The 21839-nt window shown below is 46.0% G+C and overlaps 1 long non-coding RNA gene across 1 annotated transcript; it reads left to right on the top strand.

Annotated features, from left to right (window-relative positions):
- The first annotated feature begins 4361 nt into the window (after window positions 1-4361).
- On the top strand, window positions 4362-10486 carry LOC113959482. The gene is made up of 6 exons (XR_003531814.1): window positions 4362-4551; window positions 4844-4943; window positions 5717-6140; window positions 6372-6476; window positions 6602-6739; window positions 10299-10486. It is a non-coding gene; the product is annotated as an uncharacterized LOC113959482 (long non-coding RNA).
- Window positions 10487-21839: the final 11353 nt, after the last annotated feature.

Below are 21839 nucleotides of genomic sequence, written 5' to 3'. Positions count from 1 at the left end.
GTTGCGGGCTCCCCTTAAATGCCCGTGCACGAGTTATTAAATAAATGACTGTGTGCAGTGGCAGTGGCCCATGACACGCAGCCATTCCACACTCCCGATGCAAATGCAGCGGGATGGATGAAGCTGTCACGCTGCATCCTCGGAAGGGTATTTGTTAGCCTCGTTTTGCTGCTGTCACGGGCTATAGACATCAGTCCAGCCTACCCTCATGCCAACAACAGTTTGGAAGGCACTGCTGAAAAAACTCACTATGTGGAAAGCAGCACAGAAAACGCTCCATTTCTCTGCATGGCTTTCAGAAGAAAACAAAGACATTTTAAGTAGAGAAAACACAGGTTCAAAAACACAAACACGTTCTACCAAGTATCTCTTGCTAGATTTTAATGCTGAATTTCCACATGCTTCTGCAATTCCATGATGGAGTTCTGAATATCATCTGCTCAGTGTATCTCCAATCCATATTGACAGTGGATAAAATCAGCACTCAAATGATAGAGAGAATGAATAATTACCCTATAACTGATACTAAGAACGCAAGAGAAGCGCAGCCCCAGAGAGGCTAAGGTGGCTGAGCACCTCCACGCCAGCACCATCACACAGGCTCCTGCTCTAGCACCACAGAGCACAGGGAGCCATCTGCTCTCCACCTTCAGTCAGCTGCTGGGCTCTCCATCAGGATTGTTCATCCCAGCAGTGATTTCTGAGGCAGATACTTGCATACTCCAAATGGCTGTGATGCAACCAGAACCACTTAAGGGCAGACACTGGAAGGTGGCGGCTTTTAGACAGGATAACAACACAGACAGGATTCAAGTGTCTCAGAGAAGCCAGGATTAGTCACTGTCATTCTATCCTCACAAAATACTTGCCTTTCAACATCCTACTTCCCACAGTCTGACCCAGTCAGCAGCGCCCCAACGATCCACATGCAGACACACACAACCACACCACCATGTACACACACACATCTACGGATTATAAAAGCCAAAATAACTTTGGCACAACACAAAGAGGTGGTTGTCAACAAAAACAGATGGTCAAAGAATTGGGCAAACACTCAGAGTTCCAGAAATGAAGCTTTTGCTTTCGTTCTAAATGCCACACTTCCTTACCCAGCTCCAGACAAGAGGATACATGGAGCCAGTCACAAGCTTGCTTCCTGCCAGGCTTCTCTGTTTTCATGACAAAATTAAGAGTCCACAGATGGAATAACTCAAAGCTAATTTTTACACAGGTTGGTTTCCCCTCTCTCCCTCCTCCCCATGATTCCAAACAACAAGAATAACATATTGTAGGAAAGTAAAGAAACAACTAAAAGGAGGGGGGAGTAAAGTTGCAGTGTGAGGTCATTTGGTTGCTATGACTTCAGTATGAAGGGAGTTCTATTTAATTCAAGAAATTATTTCTTTTGCACTGTGCCTCAGGAAGCCTGTTTCAGCTAAAAGCCTGACAGCATCAGACTCCACCATTCCAAGTTCTTGTTTTTATTTTCTCCCAGACACTCAAGCCAACTATCTTATTATTACTCTGGCCTGTGATCCTACTGCCACCAACTTAAAACAGTCCAAGTCCTCTTACTCTCACCATTCCCTCCCCTCTCCCAACACCAGTGGAAGCTGGAGTCCCACTTTCACTGAATTCAGCAGAGCTCAGTGGAAAGCGGATAAGGTAAATCCTTTTGCCCAAAGGATGCCTAGCTCATAGCACAGTATATTCCAGGTACTTGAACTGCAAGTCCTGAACACCCCCTGAAACTGTGGATACAGGGAGCTAAGTTCAAAGAAGGAAAACAAATGCAGTATTAAGAAGTAGGAATAGTTAGCAAAGAACATGTTTATCCTTACATCTTAAGCAAGTGAAGTTCAGAAAGATCCCAGCAGCATACTGAATTATTTTTCATTTCCTCCAAGTGGGCACTCCCAAGCACTTATCCAAGACCAGGGTGGACTAAGAGCGACCATCTCCAAGAGTTTTCACTTGCCAACCAGAACTGCCCTGCCAGGTTTCACTTAACAGAGGAACTTGGGTAGAGTGCATTTAAAAATTTTTGTGAAACATGACCTTGTTGGGACATAGGAAAATGACACATTTTTAACCCAAACACCCAAAACTTTGGACAGAAAGGGAATGTTATTGGCCAGTTACATGTTAATTGTTTCCTGAGGGTGAACTTGGTATAAATCCAGCATCATTTATGGAAGCTCAGCCCAAATGTCTGTTTTCAGACATACAGAAATACTACAGCCCAATACTAATGCTGGAACAAGCCCACATAAAGGGCCAGCAGGTGCCACGAATTTTGGTACAAGTCATGAGTTATTTGCAACTGACTGATACCAACATTTAAAGGAGCTGAAGAACATCAGTCTATCATGAGACTTGGCCACTTTCCCTTCAAGCTTTTGTCAACAGTGAGTGCATCATGTTGATGCAGCAACACGCTTCCATTTACCTTTTCCAAGGAAATATTACCCTGCTCCAAGTTGAAATCACCATTCTGTTACATACAGCTCTGTGCAGTTCACAAGCCTGAGCAGAAGCACTAAGACAGCAACAATTTCCACTTAGGTGAAAGGGGACTGACTGTGAAGATGCTCCTAGCTTTTAACACTGGATTCAGGCTCCTTTTTTCTCCTATGTCAGAGTTTTCACAAACCCCCTCCCCAGTGCACAGCCATCAGACAGAGCTAGTTTCCCCACACATCCATTATCTGGATTTTCCCTGCATAAAGCTCCCATTACGGACTGAGCCAAGTGCTCATTAGCCATAGCCAACACTACAAATGGCCGAGGTCAGCTGATTGAGAGACTGACCTTTCTGAATATCATGCCTCCAAAATAAACTGCAGCATTCACAGTGTTTGATGTCCTGGTTAATTGGAACCTCTTTCCTGCATTTTGTCAGACGCAGTAAATGTCACAGCAAATTTTAAGTGACAAGAACTTGGAAGACACATTTAATTTCCCAGTGGCATGCAACAAACTAATCCAATGTTTGCAGTACGCTTGTTAGAGCTGATCTCAAAGGTCCAACATGTAACTAGAGGTTGAGGAATGTTCATTTATAGATGAACTCCTGCCCTTTAACCTCAGCAGGAGTTTCATTTATGATGATGCAAACTCAGCTGTGTAGAGCTGGAAACTCCCGACCAATACATGGACTCTGCTCCAGCACGGCTGCTTTACCTCATCACAGAGTACATGGGAAATCTAAGGATGGGTCAGGTCAGAACCTTATCTCCCTGTCAAGCCATATCTCCCTGTGAGAAGCCAATGACTGCTCTGCCTGGGGCACATTTAGATCCAGCTCAGAGTTTTGACCCTCACCTTCCCAATCTCAGTAACCTCCAGATATAGATGGGCTGAACATTCTTCTACAGAAAAATAACTCCAGGTTTTGACATGGATCAGGATTTTAATTCCCATGCTGAATCTCACATTCTGGGCCTCTAGGAAACACTGGAGTTTCTTAGGTATTTTTCTTTAATTAAACATGTCTTCTATTTAAACATTCTCTTTTCCATCTCAGATTCAACATTCATCTCCTACCATACCCACTATACTTATCACAGTCCAGTAAATTGAAATAGCAACTAAAAAATATCCAAAGAAAAACATCTTAGCCCAGATGATGATATTTAGGCAATCCTTTTTTTTTCTATTTCATTAGTTATTTTCCACATTTTGTTACTTGTGTCCAACCTTGGTCAGGTTCCCTCTTGAAGCTTTCCATAATTTACTACACATCTTCACTTTCAGTATATATATAGTTATTTAAATAAGCAAGGTTTAGCACTAGCTGATTGCTCTTAACAATAGGCTAAATTCCAGTGTACCTTGGTAACACAGAGATCGTCAGCTGAAGAAAGAAACCCCAAATGTCTCTAGGAACACTGTCCTGGGTTACACAAAGATTCTGGTACACACCTTTTCCCTAGATATGTCTGCTAATTTAAACTGTGGCAGGAACTTAAGACAGGAGTGGTACTATTATGCTCAGAATGTATCCACAAGTGCGAAAGACTGAAACGCTGATGACTCAGACAATCCAGGTGTTGAGGGCACGCACACCTGCCACCTCAGGCTTTGAGCTGGGTGTTGTTTCCTTGTACTTGCACAAATGACTCATTTGGGTTAACTCCGCTCGGGGAAGCACCGGGATAATTCACACACACACAGAGCCTGAAGATAATCATCTCTGCTGATGGCCATAATGGATCCACCTGTCCTGAGGTAACAGACAGGTGCAACATCATAGAAGGTGTCAAAGACTTCTGAAATATCCCACAATACAGGTATTACATCACCCAGTGAAGAACTCCTTGCCCCACGGGAGGTACCAGAGGCGTTCCCCACTCAGCCTGAGCCCAGTACAAGACCACACTCGGACTTCACTCAACATCAGGGGTCTTCTTCCCTCACTACACGGGACCTCTGCCACCACCTCGACAGATCTGGACTGCGACCACCACTCTGACGAGACTGCAGCCACCATTGTGACCGACGAGCACTGAGGTTGCAGCGCCTGAGCCTCATCACTGGATTCAGCGGGTGTCTGGTGAGTCCTTCCAGTTGCCTGGGGGGTCCATAGCCCTGCTCTGACTGCCTGTGCCAGCGCTGCAGCCTCGCTCCAGTGCTGATTCTCCAGCCATTCCTGCCAGGTTTTCCAGGTGGGGGGAGGCCAGCCACCATCCTATTTTGGTCGAGTGGGCAGGAGCCTGGGAGGTTTCTCCTCACTAGTTGGCTTAGCCCAGTTTCATCAGTATTATTGTTGACACTCTTCTTGGTAAAGAGTTATTTTTTCACTTAATCTGCACATATTCGGTCTCTCTCTGTATTGGAGAAAACCAGGGGCACTGAATCCAAAGAAGGACACTTCCGTCTGACATCTCCACCTCCTCCGAATTGTCGCAAACCAAGACAGAACACTAAACGTATTTTAAGTAAGCTTTACCACGAGCACCTTTTCACAGTCTCAGGTGACAGAAAATATGACTACACATCCATGATGAATGTCTCCTCCTTACTGGATTTAACGCCTGCCATTTCAGACACTATTTTCCTTCCCACTGGCTGCACAACACAAAACCATCACATACTCTTCTGCTGGCTTGACAGCACCACAGGGGTGGAGTGAACACAAGTTTTCACAGACAAGGGACAGAACAAGTCCTACTCCATGTACAAAAGTCTCACACAGACATGAGAGAAACAATGAGAACTAACAATGGCAGCTTTGTCTAAACCAACCTAGAACTGTCCATGGCTTCCTCATCTTCCCACAGCCATGATGAATACAGCCTACTCCTCAGAGGTTGCCAGGGTCTGGAAACTCACATAAAAAAGTGCTCAAGTAACAAGAACCAAGCCAAGCTGCAGCCATTACACCCACGTCATCCACAAAGTACTACATTATGTCTATTACTCTATGGACAGACCAGGCCACAACTCCTCCTCTGTGGCTCGTGGGGCTACAAATAGTTTGTTCTAGGAAAAAGGCAGGTCTTAGCAGAAAGGTGAGCAGTGTCAGACCACTGCAAGGCTGATGACAAAGCCATAACCACAATGTAAGAACAAAGTATTGAATCGCGCTTGCCAGAGTTGTGTAGGGAATCAGAACATGACACGTCATTCATCATTAGCTCTGGTATCTTTACAAATTTCTGCAAACTCCCAGAGTCATCCACTAACTCCAGTACCCTGCTCTGTCTTGCAGAGGTCAGCCTGATTTACCACTGCAAAAGGGCCCAGGATCCTCCTAAGTCAGAGGAAAACACTCATTTGCCCCCCTTCTCCAAACCCCAAAGACCAGAGAACTTCCTCTGCTTGCTTTCAACAACCAGTGAGCCAGTAAAATTTAGCTAAATCAGTAAGAAGTCATGGATGTATCTTGTAAGCATTCAGAGTTCCCTTTGTCTTAAAGCATTTCTGCAGTAACTTCTTTCAGAAGAACGTCTGTTGTGGCTCACACCAAAGAATGACCCATTCCAGCAGGCTGTGATGGAGGTCAGCAGCAGGCACCTTCCAAGGGTACAAGAATAAAGCAAGCTTACAGGGACATTCATTCAGAATGCACACCCAGTCCCTCACAACGTGCAGCTCTGGGACCACCTGAGCTACGGATGGCTTTTCTGTGTTCAGTAAGTCTCCGTGGGTTTCTATTCCAGGCACTCATCCAGACTCCTCAAGGCCTGACAAACCATCACTCAAGTCAGACCTGTCTGCAAACCTGCACTCTGCTCCCCAGAGCCCTCCCAGCTGCTCAGCCACACCTTCATCTCCAGCAGACTAAGTCATCCATACAGATCAGCACGGGCAGCTCATCCGAGAATCCTCTGCCACCAAAACAAAGGTCCCTGTCCCCTTCATAGGTAGAAGACAGACAGCAGACATATGACAGAGAATCCTTCATTGTTCAGCACAGTTTTGTCACACATTTGGAATCTGTCATGGCGTGGGAAGATTCTAACACATGAGTAAGGCAACTACCCCATCCCGTTACCAGTTGTACTGTTTCAGTGATTACAGCTCCTTGCCCAAGCTTTCCTGACAAACCTCTTCTCATTCTTACTCTCACAACTTCCTCCCTCTCTCTTTCCAGAGCAATGCTGTATCTGAAGACTTCAATTCCCACAGGAGCTCTCTGGAGTTCAGCATCTTTATTGCTCTTCAAGAAGATAAAAAGCAAACAGCAAAGGAAAACGAGCGAGGGAAGGAAGGTCCAAATCCCCGCTGCAAGGTCAGGCACTAATACACCATCAAATTGGTAACAAAGAAACTCAGTTAACATGTCCCCTGGGTGACATCATGCACATTCCATTATATCCTGTCTCCTTTCCCCATCTGTCCCTTCGTCTCCGCACTGACTCTCGACAGGCCAGACCTACTGAGACATGTCTGACACAGCCTGCCCACCAAGGAATGCTGTATGGGAATTTGGCCAACATCCGATGAACACGCCACTGACCCTTCCTCCCACTCTCCTTCACTCCATCTCCATTTGGAAATGGATTCCATCTTGCCCTGCTCAGTGAGTGACCTGCACTCATCGCATCTCTTCTCTGGGCAGCTTATTACTAATTCTAAGCACTTGGCAGCCAGTCCATTTCCTTTTCCATAGGAAATGAGGACCCTGCCACATGACCACAGATGCTGCTTCCAATGCTAGAGCCTGCTCAGCTGGCAGGAAGCCTTGCTGCCCAGGAACCAGGATCAACATTTCCCAACCACCAGCAGCTGCTCACTCCATCTCTCTTTCAAGCACAGCGTAATCCTTTGCAACCGAAAAAAGCTGTGGGAGGCAACTCCACAGCTTGAAACCTCCTCTCTGACACTTGGCTGGGCATGCATGTTGGCTTTCAGAAGCACCAGCTGAACACACGACCTTGAGGTTCCTGTCCTTCTGCACCTTCACCACTCAGCACACCAATGTACACCCACCTACTAGCCACCATCCCCCAAAGCAAACCTGGCAGCTTCACATCCTGCACTGCATTAAGAACACTGCCTCTGGCCCACAACAGAGGAACCCTGTACATGTGTGATTTACTCAAGTCACTGACCACAGAGGAATAAACAGTTCCTGCATCCTTAAAGAGCAAGTGCTCTATTTCAGGTCCTCCATCACACAACTTCTTCTCCAGGACATCAACAGTTTAGACCATAAGTAATATTGACATAATTTAACACAAGTCCCTCAGAATAATTTCACTCGCTCACACATCCTCAGGTGGCAACTTTGAGGATCACAAACTTGCGTACTACACAGAAAACGATAATTCAGAGTCTGTAAAATATACAAAATGGACTAGGCTACACTGTTACAGAGGTTTAAGAGCCTGAAGCACTACTGATACATTAGCTATCTCCCACAGAAGACCTTTTTATTCTATGCTCCCTTCTCAGATAAACATTAGTTTTTCCACACGTCTCCTGTGCTGAGGTCAGTGCAACAGGTGAATAGGGGAGCTGTCCTCGGCTCTGCCCCTTACACTTTTTTCCCCAGCACTTATCTATTTTCTCTACTCAGACTGCAGGCTCTGCAGCACAAGTTGCCTTGCACTCTTGTTTCCTGCAACACCTGATAGCAAGGGCCTGGACTCTCACTGCTGTACATGCAAGCAGTAGCAACAGACAGAAAATTACCAATTCACCCCATGCAGACTCCCACTTTCACCTACAGGTTCCCACCACCTCTCCAGTCACAGCACATTCCACGAGTTTGCTGCTACAGCAGGAAACTCTTTAGTCTCCGAGCGGCAGCCTTGCAGAACAGAACCCCATTCACCTCCAGCCATGGTGTTTGCTCAAACATCATTTTAAGTCTGCTCTCGCTTCATTCTGCCTCAGGCCTAGATCAGGTCAAGCAGACCAACCCCAACCAGAAGCAAGAGCTCTCTAAAACCTCAATTAGCGAAGCAGAGGCTTCTGTACGACTGAGAAAACCTCTCTAATGAGAGCTTTCCTTCCAGCTCTTTGATTAAGCACAGTAGCCAGAACAGCAAAAGTGACAGAAATGTTCACTGGGGGCCTTACATTTAGCCTGTGTAAGCAGTCAAGCCAACAGCAGCTGATGGAGTATGTGAGCATGCACTCCATGATGTGAGAGCCCGAAGAATAGGCAAGCATAGCTCTGCACCACAGTGCTGCCCATTTCTTAGAGCAGTTACCCCCAAAGACACTGCATGCTCAGTCCATTAAGCTTTGAGCTCTCTGTCACAGATGGTTTAGCTGAAAAACAGGAGCAGGACAGAAGTGCAGAGGTTTCCTTTGTTAGCAGGAGCAAAGACAGGAAGGAGAAAGATGTATGCAGAGTAAGGAAAGTATCACACCAAAGGTAAAAATTCCAAATGAAATACAACTTAGAGAAAGCTCAGCTCACTATCCTAAGTTAATTTTAAGGATTTTCAGGAGGCAATACGACAAGCCGCAGAGGCAGATTCACACTGGGGGGGTTCTGAGATCAGTGAGTGGGAGGTTCCTTCATACCAAGACAAATCACAATAGTTCTCTTTTGGGAGAGAGAAGTGGGGAATGCCTGGGGCTCTCTATAGCTCTTGGGATTCCCTTTTTACACCCTAGTGCCACGGCAAATGCAGCACTGGATACTCCTTTTGAGCCAAAACAGTCAGTAGTATATACTGGATACCTAGCTGCCTCTTTTTAAAACAGCCATCATCTTATCTTCACTGTAGCAGTATTTTGCATGTGCCAGGGCAATATTCCCTGGCATCCTGGAATCAGAGGCAGGGAAGAGTAAGAGTCTCCTGCATTTATTTCAAATTTATCCACAGCCATCAATGAATTCTGCCATATCTGAGCAGTACGGAGCAGCCCCTTGTAAGCACTACCACTTAGAGGATGTACCTCCTACTTAACATTAGTACCTCACCCAGCAGAGACAGAGAATTTAGTTACTCCAAGGAAACACACTTAATAGCTTCCTTTTTGACAAAGTTTCTGAGAGCCAGGGTCTGCATAAAGCATTATGTTGATCCATCCTGTCCTGCAGATGCACACTGCTACACTCACTCTGGAAGCTGGGGCTGTATCAGCCAGAGCCAGAAATAGTCAGGCAAGTTGCAGAGAGCTAAATGCTCCCTGCCAAGAGCCGCTCTCATTTCCTTTAAACCATCAACAGCCAGAGGGTCAGCATGGACATCCTGCACCTCTAAAAATGGTCTTGAATCTAACATTTCTGCTGCCTCTGAGCTGTCAGACAGGATAAATTTTTAAGTCATCCACTGCTGTATGTTACACATAATTGAAAAAATTATTTTGGATAGATATTACAATGCTCCAGTGGCATTTCTTTCACTTGACCAGCATTATCTGCAACAGCATCCATCCTTCTCAGGATTTGGTGCTGTACATGTTGTCCTACCCAAACAAATTTCCATAGTGACAGAAAATTTGTCCTGTCTTTATATTCCTCCTCAAACATTCCTCAGGGAAGTAAAACTTCCCTCCCTGCTAGGCTCTTAAGTCTTTTGTATGATTAGTTTATGGATATGCAAAGATATATCAGTTCTTTCTTCCCAGGGAGAACAGTCACCTCATGCTTTCCTGAAATTACCATACAGATTTGCTTACAGAGAGACTAATATGATTTTCCTTATTTAGAAGCCAACAGCTGTTTAATATTCCACATTCTGTTTAGCCTGATTTGTGTCAGGCTTGAGGTGTCAAAAGCAGAGAGGCTGGTCATAGACACTGCTGATGGGGGGCTAGTCTGGGTCTGGAAAAGCCAGACCAGAGCAAGTTAAAACATTAACGACTAAGAATATTCTAATTCTCAGCTAAGAGCTCCTCTGGGAACCAAAACAACACAGGAAGGGCTGCAATCCACAAAGCTTGGCTTCACTGAGCCCTGGCTAGTCTGTCTTCAGGAGAAGCCAGGCAAGGCCAGCTGACTGGAAAACAACCCAGCAAGGGTCACAACACAGCAAAACCATCAAGGAGCCCCTGGCAGCTTGTCCCAGGGGTGGCTGGAATCCAGTGAACTGGCACTTCCTCACCTGTCTAAACCAAGGCTGGAGAAGAGCCTTGGGGTCAAACATCAGCCCCTGAGCACGTGCCAACCTAACAACATAGGCAGAATGAGCTGCATTACCACACAGGAAATCTAACTCCCTTTCCCCAGCCTCAGCATTTGTGACCGAAAACACAAAATAAAGTTATTAACCAAGAGGTACGGGAGGTGTTTAACCGAACTCCAAACCCTCGGTTCTCCCTAATAAGCAGCTACCAGATCACTTCGCATGCATGTATGTGTGCATACATAAATAAATAAATAAATAAAAATAAAATCTTTGTAGGTCTGTACAGCCAAAAAAAGCATCTAGGATTTGAAAAGAAAGAAGGGAGTGTTTAGGTAACATTTGTTCTCCATTTGTCTCAGGAGCTAACTGGCTAACACCACACACCTCCCAAGCAGGAAAGCTGCTCCACTGCTTTTCATTTCTCATCTCTTTGTGCTCAGACACCACATTTGCAAAGATATTAGTCATAAAAATGCCCTTTTGTACCACCATGATCTACCCTGGCCTGACGCATTTCAGAACAGTTAATCACCTCCTTCAGAACAAGGCCAGTCCCAGAGTCCTTTCTTTCACCACTGCACACACTCTACAACCCTGCAGGCAGAATTCCTGGGATGCCACAAGGTAGAGGCTCCTCTGTCTCCCTATCTCTTAAAGCCCAATAAAAATTATTTACAGCCTCTCCGGGCTATCTGGTTTAATCCTCTCCAGCTCAAGTATGACACTTGCTGGGACACTATTAGGTTTCTTACGGTGCTGTGACTAGCAATCACATCTGTACCTGACTGTCAGGGGACACTCTTGGCTGAGCCGGCCACCCTGGTCTATTGCTGAGAGCTCTGAAATTTCTCAATTGAAACATTTGAAAGTTAATGAACCCTTTTAACACAAAGCTCCCACAGCTCAAGAGTTCTTTTATGAGCCCAGCACACGGTGGATGCACAGGAAAACCTCACTTCAGGCAGGGCTCTCTTTTCAGAACATGCCCAGGCAGAAGGCTGGACTCTCAGGAACAGCAAATGGCAGCCAGTAGCAAAAGGCACAACCTACAGGGTATCTTGAATGGCTCTGCCATATAGTACTCCAGGCCACAGCAATGCCTGTAGCTTTGCTAACAGGCAAAGCTATGCTTTTAATTCACCAGTTAAAAAAAATCAAATGAAAAGAAGACATCTCACTGCAAAAGTATTACATCACCCAAATGCCCCTGGGTAGGGAGGCGGGTCCCAACCTCACTGAGAGAAATGCAGTATTTGAAATAGGGGTGGCAATAATCACAAACCCTCACTGAATGAACATGTGGCTGTTATAAATGTAAACCCACTCTTAACTCTCTAAAAGCAGTTATCAACTCACAGTCACTGAACAAATGTGAAACAAATGTAAAATGTGAAAAAAATTCTGGAGTCAGCAATACAGAAATGTCACTGCAGGAAAAAAGACAATCTTTTCAAAGCAACAATTTACTCACGTACATCTTCATTTGAACTTCGGTTCATCTTCCAGGAACACCTTTCTGTCCTGTGGAACCTGTACCTTAGAGCAATCAGATCTAGAACCAGAGCCCACCCATTCCACTCTAAACAGTTCCACCACTATTTGCAATGTCCAAAATCCATTAGTACCCCAAGACACAGACTCAGACACAGAGAATTGCTGCCGTTTTTACAGGCATTTAACAAGTTCTTCAGCAGAAGACAAGAACAGGAGACATTACCAAGGAAAAGCAGTGCCTCTGCCCCAGAAGCACAATCTCCTTCCAGGTTTCACTCATGTTCCTCCCTCCCGTGATGCACACCTGGCCCCAGTGACACCACCAGACCCAGGGATACCACTGCATTTAACGGGCAGCACAGGAATGGGATTGGACTGGTGCACCCAACACCCAAAGCATAGGGCAGACTGGGTGATCACTGCTGTGGCAGAGAAAGGGACTGGCTTTTGTTTTTCAGTTTCTGGGTCTTTTTTCCCCCTCTTTTTAATTGCTAAGCCTGCAAATGGGGCTGAGTATGGGGAGGGGGGAAGGGAACAGAATCTGGTGAACAGCTGGGGCCTATCACTTTTCATTGCAGGTCTTGGAGAGATGTGGTTGACAGAGTGATGCACAGAGGCTGTCCCAGTTAATGACTTCACCATTCTCCATCATTATCCCCATCATTAGGAAATTAGGAGGACAGAAGGTATTTACTGTAAACCTGCCACCTCCCAAGGAGAGATAAATAGAAACTGATAAATGGGATCTTCTGGTGCTGTTCGTCTATTAACCTTCTGCTTCCCAGTTTAGGCATATGCATGCTATCCTGCCATTAATATCCAGTAATTGGCATAGCAGTGGGCAACACGCTCCTACCTTGAGCGTCAAACATCTCCTGTGCCGCATGTGAGTGCACGACTACGCGCACCACAGCTCTGCTGCCGGGCCGGGGAAGGGCCCCTGTGCAGCTGCTCCCACCTCCGCTCTGAGTGACCAGGCAGACCTGCTGGGTCTGAAGGGAGGCACCCACTGGGTCTCAGGAGAGGGGGCTGTGTGTGCATGACCTCCCCTCTGTGGAAGCAACAAACCAGCAGGTAGGTACAGTGGCACCTCCAGCTGAGCTGCTGTGTGTTCTGTCAGCCTACCTCTGAATACAGCTCACAGATGCCTCCGGGGATGACAGTCCAGCTCGCTGAACCACGTTCCTCTGCACATCAAGGAATGAAGCATTTTCCTTACCATTGTGAAGTGTTCTGTAAGCTGCTAAACAAAGAAAAAAAAAAAAAAGCCTATGAGACCTCAGAATTTATGAGCTTTCCTTCCTGGTCAAAAAGCAGCCAATGCCTTGTCAACCTGGACTGACACTTCTGCAGCTCCCTGGCCACACGAGTGGCCCTTTGCATGTGCTGACTTGCTTCACCCCCACAGGCTGAACCTCTAGAAAGTACCAAGTCCTCAGAGAGACAAACTGAGCCACTTTTTCCTCAGCAACCCAGCCCTGCAAAGCCGAAGCAAGTCCACACTCAGAGAGACCAAGATTCTACATGAGCCAGCTGTCCCGCCCACACAGAAAGCAGGCTCACTTGCAGGTCAGTAACCAATCATTTCTGCCACCTAGCTTATGCCTCTATTTAGGAAAAACCCCACTCCACTGCTACTTTCCCCTATCACGTGACCTTATTAACTGCTTTACTTACCCTACCTCTAGCATTTTCCTTTCAACCAGCGTTATAGTTTCCAATTCATGTGGCGTGCAGGTGACTACAGCTCAGAGACACCAGCCAAGACTACAGCTGTCACTTCTGATGAGGAACAACCAGAACAACTTAACACAAGTCTTAAGACTATCACATGATTATGGCAATATTTATCAACATGTAACCTTTTCCAGAAGCTCAGGAAAAGCAGAGGGCCTGTTCTTACATGTACTGACCTGGCAAGCAGTTCATGTGCTCTGTGTTGGATCGGCGGCTCCAACACATTGGAAGGAAGGACTGCAGGTATGAGCTGTGCGTGCTCCTTGCACACACACCGGCTCACACACATCAGCTCTGCGCAGGAGAGTAACGCCAACACGATTGTGATGGCAACTTCTAATGGGAACACCAGCATTAATTCCCATCTGTCTAAGCAACTGGCAGTGTCCATCAATTACGGCAAGAGCCAACTAACAGTTGCAGCTGCAAAATAAAAAGAGCAGAATTAACATTTCAAGTTTCTGTCATTCACCTGAATTTTTTACAGTTGTAATTAGCAAGCTGCAGAAGCTGTCAACAATCAACATCAGCCAATCTGTCTGCACCAGGAACCCGACTACATGCCAGAAATTGTCTTCGACAGGTTTTTTTTTCCCTTGCTTCCCTCCATTAGAATTTTCCCTTCAACCCCCCCACAACATTCATCTCTTTTACCATCAGTCACTAGAATTGAACTTGTCAAAACAGTGAGAGACAGAATGACTGACACTCAACCAATAAAGTCATAATTATTTCCTTTCTCCAAACCTCAGTATCAAAACATGCTGCTCTCTCCCCAGACCTCTGCTTCCCTACCAATACAGGAGCAATTTTGCAGCCCCTTCCCAAAAATGCAACCCTTACCCAACCCCGAACACTTTTTTCTGGGGGATACTGAGAAATTCAAAGAAGCTTTCCAGCTGAAGGCCTACTCTTTGATGAGCTGCTGCAACTGGTTTCCCAACCTGCAGCAGAAGAGCTTGTTACAACATCCACCTGCTCCATTTACCCACGAACACCCAAACAAACAGTGCTTCAATTTTTGTCTGTTGCATCAAACCACACAAACACGAAACAAACAAGCAAAAAAATCAAGACAAAACCAACAAACTCCAAACACTTGCTCTTTTCAGTGCTAGCCAGAAAACAATACTTTTTAAACACCTGAGAGTGCACAAAGAAAGCATCCTAAGAGACTACGGGCACCTTGGATCAGATGGTCTGCTTTGAGGGGGAACTTATGTTGATTGTTGAGACTTTTTTTTACAGGGTTGATTTTTTCCTGTTGTTTTTTTTGGGGGTTTGGTTGGTTGGCTTGGGTTTTTCTGGGTTTGGTTGCTTTTCATCTTTTTACAAGAAGTCCTCACATTTTTAAAGTTATCGATCTTTTTCAAAACAAGTTGTGGCACAGACAAGATGTGTGTCATTAGCAATTAAGGGCTGATTTGTAACCTTTGCATTCACAGTAGATTAGAACACGTTAGACATACACAACCAGCCAGGGACAGCTGTAAATGTTCAGGGATAATCTCTCACAGGTGCATCGCCTCATGTACTTTCCGACTACCTGAGCTGAGCTGACCTGGGTGAGCTCATCCTCTGCAGCACTGCTGTGCTCGTTTCCAACACAGCGACCACAGACACGACTGTGGCAGAGCTGTGGGAAACATTTGAAACAAAATACTGCTTGGACAAGAAGCTCTGACTGCGCACTCCACACACACTCTGTTACCTGACATCTACTTAATGCATTAATCCATCAGCCACCTGAGCAACTACAATAAAAGCATAAAGCCACGGCATAAAAAAAAAAAATATAACAAGAGTCTCAACAATTTGTATATCCACCAACAAAAAAAAAAATGCATGAAGTGCTCCTTTTCTTCAGGAACCACTCGAGTAGGTTTCATACACAGCTCTTATGTAGACACTGGCAAACCCAGCAGAGCTCACATAGGATTCATGAGTTACTACACATACTTACTATGAGTTACTGCCATAGCAGAGTCCTAACAACCAACTAACACTGGAACAGCACACAAAGCAGAAAAGACTTCCCTGGCATTCTTACACAAATAATATCGATAAATTGACAAATAACGAGATAAAAATGCAGTTATTAACACAGAAGTATCTGAAGAACATGTTGGAAGGAAAGCTCTTCAGCCAAAACCTCACCAACCTGAGGGCACAACAGGAAAGTACAAAACACCTGCTACTTCAGAAGGAGTGGCTTAAACCTCTTAGCACAATATTGCACAGAGTTCACCTGCTCTGAAACCACAGGACACAAATCTTTTTCCCAGCCAGATGGCGAGACGTGGACCTGCTTCCAGCCTGGCACTGTGAGACACAGCCTAAACCCCTTAGAGGGCCCTCTCTTCCCAAAACTAGCTGGGCACTGCTTCCCAGTATGGCAACCCCCCTTCTTCCTCAAACTCGTCTTAGGAGCAGCAGGAAGGATATGGCACCATCACTCAGGAATAAAGAAACTGAGACCAGGCCTCCCAACCCCGCAGCCGAGGCCACTCAGCACCACCCAGCACCCCAAAGTGCCTTTGGGAAAGCACTCCCTTCCCCAGCAAGCACAGCTTTCGTACCGACAAAATCCAGCCGGAGCCTGGGGGAAGAGCCTGAGGGAAGAGCCTGAGGGGATGTGCGGGGCCGGCGCTCCCCGGGGGGGAAGGAGGACGACGCCTCCCGCCGCGCAACCCCGTTCCAAAAACCTTCAGCAGAAGGGCTTGTTACCCCCTCCTTACAGGACCCACTCGCTCCACTTACTCAGGAACACCCAAACAACCAGTCCTTCCATTTCTTTTTTTTCTGTCGCAAAAAACTACACAAACATGAAGCAAACAAAAACAAAACCAAACCAAACCAAACAAACAAACAGAAAAAAAAACCAAACAAAAAACCCCAAACCAAACCAAAAGTAAGAAAATACCAACTCAGAACAAAATCAAAAAACTCCAAACATTTGCTCCTTTCAGCATTAGGTAGAAACCAATACTTCCTAAACACCTCAGATTCTACAAGGAAGCATCCTAGGAGACCAGACACCTTGAACCAGATGCACTCCTTTGAAAGGAAACTTATACTCGTTGTTGGGATTTCTTTTTACAAGCTTGTTTTTGGTTTTTGTTTGGGGGTTTTTTCGCGTTTTTTTTCTTATTTTGTAATAAAACTTTAACATTTTTAAAGCTAGTGATCTTTTTGAAACCAAGCTGTGGCACAGACAACACGTGTCATTAGCAATTAAGAGCTAATTTTTAACCTCTGTATTCACAGTAGACTAGAACACATTACATTTACCGCAACAAGCCAGGGACAGCTGTAACTCTCCAGGGATAAATCGCTCCCTCCCTTCCCCAGCACGTAAAAGCTTCCTTACCGACAAAACCCAGCCGGAGCCTCGGGGAACAGCCTGAGGGGATGTGGGGGGCTCGCGCTTCCCGCCTCACGCGTCTGAGGGGCAGGGCTCGCGCTTCCCGCCTCGCGCCTGAGGGGACCCTCACGAGCCTGAGGGGCGAGGCGGGGCTCGCGCTTCCCGCCTCGCCGCGCGTACCTCGGTTCAAGGGGGGCGCGCGCGGCCGCGTGACCGCCTCGTGACCGCCTCGTGACCACCGCGTGACCGCCTCGTGACCAGCCGTCCCCAGCGTGGAGGCCGGGACGGCGCCCCCTGCTGTCCGGCCGCATGCCCGCGGCTGGGAACGGCGGGAATGTTGGGATGGAATCCTTAACGTTCTCCTCGCACTAACGTTAGAGACTACACAAATGAACTGTAGTGCACGACAGATGAACTCAGATCAATAAACCAAGGGAAGGCATTACTAAAACTGGCACAAAGGAAGCTTAAGAATGCCCCGAAGCTCTATGGCCCGATTTCACAAATAGAATTAAATAGTAAGGCATTACACATCAAGTAAAATGCACTCAGCAAGAAATTACCACATATTTATCCAGTTTTCTTTTAGCTTCACATGATTAATTTTAAAGTTGAAGAAATTCCCAACACCTGCTAATTTTAAAATTTCACTAATAAAAGAGAGCAGGAAAATGAAGAAGGGGCATTTTTGTTTCCAGAAACAGCATTTCAAGAGATTGCAAACGTAGCCCCTCACAGTGCTTATTAAGGAAAGTCTACAAGGCATTTATCAAACAAAGCTGACAATGCTGTTAAGCAAGAATTCAAGTTGGCAATGTCAGGATCCCGGACAGGCTCTGGGAGCTGAGCCAGCCTATGGCCCTGTGTTGATGGTGCCACGGGACCCTGCACGCGGGGCCCTCGGCCTGCCTGTGCCAGGGTGTCCCGATGGGCCCACGGCACCACTGCCCCGCCCGGAGCTCGCAGAGCAGCACGGGGGCTCTGGAGCAGAACGCTCGCAGGAGCCAGCGCGGATCCAAAACCTGTGAGAGGAGCAGATGCCGGGGGTCACGGCGCGCCTGGCCGGGCATGAGCCAAGCTGTCCAAGTGACTGCAGGGCGCCCGAGCCATCCTGTCTCCTGGCAGCAGCAGGAGCGCCGTGGCTGATGGAAAACAGAGACAGGAGCGTGTTTGCGGAGACCAACGGAGTCAAGGGGAAAGGATGGACAAGGGAGCACCGGGTGCTGTGCAGGAGGTGTATGGGAGGAACGTTATCAGCTCCACCAGTTATTTCCAGTTCTGAACCCCTAATGTGAAATGGTCAGCTCTGTTTCAGCTTTCCAACTTAGGGTCTCGAGTTCTTAGGGTTCCTGTCACAGCATCCTGGCTTTTTGGTGCTCCCAACTGCCTTCTCCTTATACAACCCAAGTGACTATCTGCAGACTATCCAGGAGTAGAGAGCAGCACAGGGAGTGTCAGCCCCAGGATGGACTGAGTACAAGTGTCCCAGAACATTCCTGACATCTGCTCAAGGAGGATATGCTCTTCCCAGCAAGGACACTAGAGCAGAGACAGGGCCTTAATGATGATGATTCAAAGTGCTGGGAAAAGTTCTTTCTCTTTCCTCAGAAACAAGAACCCCAAAGTCTCAAAGACTCTACCCCCCCAGCCCAGCTGTTTCCCTGAGCCTTACCCCATCTCACAAAGGCTGCACTCCCGTAGCTGGCATCATATCCTAATTATGTAGTTTAAGTTTCCTTTGGGTCCACTGGGAAATGCAAGGAAGAAACCTTAAATTTTATCAGGAGATTGGGTTTTTACCTTGAAAATTATCCAGGATTTCCCCAAAATGACAAAAGCAAGATCATGAATTCCCTTTATTAAAATCATCAGAATTAGGATCCAACCTTGAGCACAAAGGCCATAGGATTTAGTTTCAGCTGTACATTCCAGACATTCCAATCTCCACTGCCCAATCCTTTCCAAAAAGGAAAAAAAAAAATCAAGATGTCAATCTTATGTGGACTATTTCACTTGACCAACAATCTTGTTGTTTAACATCTTGATTAATTAGTTATTCAAAATTTTTCAAAAATTCATTAGAACCTTCAATTCCTGTGATTTGAACAGTCACAAGCTGTACAATCAAAAGGCACAGAAGGGATGGCTCAGTTCACTTCCTTTGGCCAATTGATAATTAGGCTTCCAGCTAGCTTCCATTTTTATTGGAGTAAAGGGAAGGAAGAGGGAGCCCCACTGAACTGAACACCAGAACTGCTGTTCCCTCAGCTAAGAGTAGGATTTGGTCCTAAAAATTTCTGGGAAACCATAAGGGTTCTTAGATTTGTCCATCCTCAAGAAAAATAGTAGATTTTTTTTTTCTCCATCAGTGTAATTAAACTCTCACCAGGCAAATGGGACACAAGAGCAACCTATAAGAGAACAATCCTTGAAAGAGGGTCTGACTCATCCTCGTGCTCTCCTGCACAGCAACTGGGGTCTAATCGGGTTATTGGGAAGTGAGCACATAAACCAGAGAGATCAGATTTCTGATCAATCATTCGAAATTCGTGTAAATAAGACAACAATAAATATTCCACATGAAGCATAAACCAGTGCCAAACCATTTTATGAACCAAAAAAATATGGAAACTGAGCAAACGTTGCTATATGGTGCTCTTGTAGTCCCTGACCTCCTAACAGAGGGGTTGGCCCTGGCTTTCACTGCTGAATATTATTTCTCTTAAGAATGACAGATTATGACATTTAAACAATGGAAAAGATATCTAAGACCCAGGAGGGTGACTATGAGAAGGTTTAAGGCTTTTTCCTCATTTCAAATTCTCGAGTCCAGTGAAAAGAAACAACAGACAAAGCTTCCTTAAACCCTATGAAGTCCGAAAAAATTGTTTTATCCTTTTCTACTCTGACCCGTGTGTCCAAACACAGTCTAAGGTGTTCAAGATCCACCACCATAAAGCAATCATGGCTAATTTAGAAAATCAAGTTGTGTTTAAAATTTTATCCTGACTCTGGAATATCTGGAGAGCCTGTGTGTGTGAGCACTATGGGAACATTGTAGACTCCGTGATTCACATGAACTCGTCAAAAGAGAAGGCAAGGAATGCTGGAGCAGGGGGAGTTCCTCAAGTTGGTCCCCTTAGCTGTTTCCTTTTTCAAGAGGAAAATACACGACTCCTACCTTCCTTCTGCTCATTTGCAGCCTGTCCTACAAACTACTGGCCAGAAGTTCCAGGATGCACTGCAACTTCCATAGCCTCCTACAAATGGAACAAAACAGGACCAAATCTACTCACTGAAAAACTGAATTTCCACTCTTTGACTTCTTCAACAGCACAGAAGGAACCAGAGGAAAGGGCCAAGTTCAGCTATTACCCAAATCATCTTGGAAGGTTTCCCAATCCAAAGGGACTAGAAGGAAAGCACTGTTAATGCCAGCCATGTTTATTGGCACTGACCGTCACCTATGGACAAGGTCCGTCCGTCATCGAGGCCACGGCTACACAGGAACAATCACATCACTTGCTTGACAACATTCCTGAGGCACCTCGGGTCTAAGGTAATTTAAACACCTCTCCCAAAATATTAGGGAACAGAGCCACAGGAAATGTTGCTTGAAAAATCAACATGATCAGCAAACAACAGTGCCCTGCAGGTGGGACCGTGGAGCTGAGAGACAAAGCCTTGTCATGTGTCCCTGCAGTGCCCACAGAGCTCAGCTGCACAGGGATGCCAACACCTGGCCGTGACACAGCTGGAGATATTCACCTCCCATCCTTCCCAGTGTTCCTGTTCTTCCCAGGCCAAGGAGACACAGGTACTCAGCCAGTGGCCAGCTCACCGAGTAGAGAATATTCCAGGGAAGTACCTGTGTTCAAATACCTGTGAACTGGTGTCCTGATGGCCAATATTTGCAACACCTTGCCCCAAGCTGGCACCCAGATGCATTGTTCTGGCACACCACCTTTGCAGAGAACAGCAAGTGTCCCAAAGATGGTAGTAGTTTTGGTCAAGATGACTATCAAAGAAAGAAAGAGGGCGAAAAAAAAACCAAACCAAAATAATTTCAACACCAAGACCCAGCTCGAAGCTACTGAGATACCCAACATGACTTGCACTCTGCATCATTCCAAGAATCCAGGCCTACGGCCCCCGCAGAGTGCCAGGGAGTTCTCTAACACCCTTCTTTGTCCAAAGGATCAGCAGACCAGGTAACTGTGGTGCTTCCTTCACCACGGAATTAACATCCAACCCAAGTGCCCTGGACAATGTTCATTCCAGGACAATTCACTGAGAATATTTTGCCTAATTAAATACACTTCATTCCCCACAGAACAGCAGATCTCTCAATGCTGGAGAAATTATATTACTTCTTTTCAGTGAGATAGTCATGCTTTTCCAAAAATGTAAATTAATTCCTGCAGGGAAGAAGAGAGAGGTCTGGCCAAAAGAGCTCTACTTGGCATGATCAGCTCTCCTTGCTGTCTCACAGTCATTCCTGCACAAAATCTGATGTGGCAGCTTGTTTGAAACTTGTTTATTGGGAAGAGGTCATAAGCTGAGCACTGTTCAGAAGAGGTCAGGCATCTGATTAAAGGGTGAATAAACTGAAATGCTTCACATGCATCTCTGAGACAGAAGCTTGATGAGGAGAGAGAGCTTGTCTTAGAAAAATGTTGCCAAGTACCTCACACCAAAGGCAG

Source organism: Corapipo altera, unplaced genomic scaffold, assembly GCF_003945725.1.
Source record: "Corapipo altera isolate COAL_440 unplaced genomic scaffold, ASM394572v1 274, whole genome shotgun sequence".
Taxonomy (NCBI): Eukaryota; Metazoa; Chordata; class Aves; order Passeriformes; family Pipridae; genus Corapipo; species Corapipo altera.
The sequence above is the reverse complement of the archived record's forward strand: the minus strand, read 5'-3'. Positions and strand labels throughout refer to the sequence as shown.